Source organism: Gavialis gangeticus, unplaced genomic scaffold (genome assembly GCF_001723915.1).
Source record: "Gavialis gangeticus isolate Ggan-Ray unplaced genomic scaffold, GavGan_comp1, whole genome shotgun sequence".
NCBI lineage: Eukaryota > Metazoa > Chordata > Crocodylia > Gavialidae > Gavialis > Gavialis gangeticus.
This window is the reverse complement of record NW_017729024.1, coordinates 19,119,953-19,123,073: the sequence shown is the minus strand read 5'-3', so window position 1 is coordinate 19,123,073 and position 3,121 is coordinate 19,119,953.

The window sequence follows — 3,121 nt, the reverse complement described above, 5'->3', positions numbered from 1 at the left end:
TTCCTTATCCCTATAGAAGAAGTTCTCTGTGCCCCCTAGTCTTCTCACATCCCCTTCCCCCAACCCCTCCAGGTCCAGTCTCAAACTCAGTCTCTTGCCTTCCTTTCTCCCTGGTCCAGCTTTTCTCCTTGCCACTTTTAATTCACATGGCTTACTCTTACATGACGAGTGGATCCTAACATAAGAGTAAGTGAGAACACAGAGCTAGAGATTCATTGTTCTCTGCTCCAGTGCCTCTATTACTCTGGCTTAGCATAGCTGGGAGCCCTGCTGTAACCCTGGGCAGGATGGCATACTTGTTCTGTGGGGATGGCACATGCACGGTTTGGAGTGGAGTATGGTCACTGTGGACAGAGTCTTTGGATATTTTAACTGCTGATGGAGGTGGTGAAAGAACACCCCTGACAAAGGCTACCCTTTATTTGATTTAAAGTCCCTGCACCAAGGAGCTGTTCAAAGGAAATGATGCTGGAATTTTTTAACATGGGAAAAATATGTATTTCTCCCTCCCTTCCCCCCTCCCCTTAGGTTTGTTCCTTTGGCATGGGGGGGGGGGCTGGAATCTGATATAGCTGACACAGCCGACATTTCAAGTCCCACATGCTTTAATACAGGCAAAGTTATATGCAACTACATTCCTTATATAAAGAGAACTATCAGGACATTCTAATACTAAGCAATGTTATGAGGTCCATAGATAATTTCAGCTGGAGGAAACTTGTCGTTTCATGGATAGATGCAGTGCTGATAGCTAATTGCACTGTCACTGGCACAGAACCACAAATTCTGAAAACACAAGAAGGGTCGGCTTTTTGGAAAAAAATATGGCTTTCTGGGACAAACCCTTATTTTCCCAGTCCTTTTTTGCAAGAAAACAGTGAGTCAAAGAGCTCTTTAGTGTTCTTATCAGCATCAAAAGCTCATCTTCTTCTGTTCTGTTAATGGGTCTATCGATGCACCCTGGATTTATATAGGTAATGTTAGTGAGAGCTACATATATTTTTCTCTGCATAGAAAAATGATAGCTCCAATTTTTCCTGTTTGTTTTTTTCAGTACCAATACACAGTCATGGTAAATTGTACAATATCAGGATACAGAAAATGCAGACATATTATGACCCTATTCAACCATACATAATGCATGTTTCAATTGTTTTCTCAAAAGCTGTATATCAATGGCCTCTTCTAAACAAGCTGCAAGCTGACATTTGTCAATTAATACGAGTCGCAAAGCTTGAAAAAGGACTCTAGTTCTGCAAGCAGAAAATGGCCAAAGGGAATATAGCGCAAGGAAAAAAAATATGAAGGGTACAGGCTGCATCACATGGATGACATTTACAATATATACTACAGAAATCAAGCAATTTTTTTTGATTTTTTTTCAAATGAATGAACTGTGTCAATATTTTTTAGTACTTTCAGCAGAAAAAGCCCCTTTCCTCCTTCAGTATTAAACATGTATATTTTATGCTGAACAAATTATGCATAATACATAATTGTATTATGATAAAGGTAATAGAAAAAATATCAGCCTTGATCTATTGGATATTTTTATTGGCCTCTTGCAATATCTTAGAATATCAATGCAGTTCAAGATGTGGTTTCATTTATTCTACTTTTGCTTTTCCAGTCTGATGCAAATATTTAGTGACCTTTTACTTTTTTTTTGAAGGGTGATTTTCTTTATCTAGTCATGTGAACATCAGAAATGTGTCCACTGACCTATTGCCTGATGTGCAGCCTCAGAAAACCACAATGCATTAGCTTTTAGAGCAGCCAGAGTGGCAGCATCAGAAGCATTAATATGAAGAGCAGATGGTTGTATGACAATTCACTTTATTCCCTATCTTCTCACTCTGTTATGCTGGGTTATTCTTGCCTTTACTATACAATAACAGAGGCTGTTTCTACAACACAGTGATATACATGTGGTAAATTGCACTGTGCTAATGCATACTGTTGCAGATTTACCTTAGGAGACCAAATAAATAGTTTCATGTTCTTGCTTTGAAACAATGGATGCACTCAAGCCTTTAAATCTCAGTCAAATGTTGCTACTGGTAAATATAATCAAAACGTATTCTGAGATCAATTTAGATTTAAAGGGCCACGTCTAGATGGGATGCTGACTGCACAGTAGCCCGTGACTACTGTACAATAGGACTGCATGGCAGGAAGCATGAGATGATGCCATGGTGCAGTAGTCATGAGCTTCTGCACAGTCAGCATCACGAAAAAGCCATTGCTCGCCACAACTGTGCAGTAACTCTGGTTACTGAGCAGTCATTTAGTACTTGTTTATACAAGTATTAAATAACTGTGCAGCAATGACTGTGCAGTCAATATCTCATGTAGACATGGCAGAGGTGTAGAAAGAAGACAAATAAAAATTATGATCCCAATCAAAAAAACTTTGTTAAGGAGTTAAAAGTGCAGTTCAGTGGAGTCTAGATCTCACTGGGTGCATCTACACATGAAATTAGTATAACACAATAAAGTCCGGCACAGATTTTGCTGGAGTTTATTGCTCACAGGCATCACATTTACACGTGCTCCTGGGACTGCAGCACATTGAGCCAGGGTGCCAAAGCCCCCAACTAGCAAGGGGGCCAAGGGGCCATCCTGCCAGCCTGAAGCTGCTCCCCCACACCACAAGCTTAATATGCTGTGGAGGAGCTGACTGTGGCACTGCAGCACCCTCATGCCCCAGCCAGCCCCGATCATCTACATGTGTGTTGTGATGGAGTGAATAACTCCACCAGAGAATAGTACTAGTCTACAGCAGAATTAATTAGTTTACTCCACCATAATAGCACTGCACATGTAGATGGTGACACTATACTGTGGGGCTAATTAGGCAACTCCACAGTAAGCATTTTGTGTAGAAGCCCTTCACTGCTTCCTTATTTGCCTTACTGGATTTTATAAGACTTACCTGATCAAAACACACTATTTATATCTAAATTTACAAATGTGTCCTTACCAGCACAGATCATGAAGGCTATGTTTTTCATAATGAAACCAAATGCTGATTTGCATATTAGTCCCTTAAACATATCAGCAACATACGTGGGAGGATAGACAACGACAAGGCATTATTAGTCTGAAAAGAATTATTCAT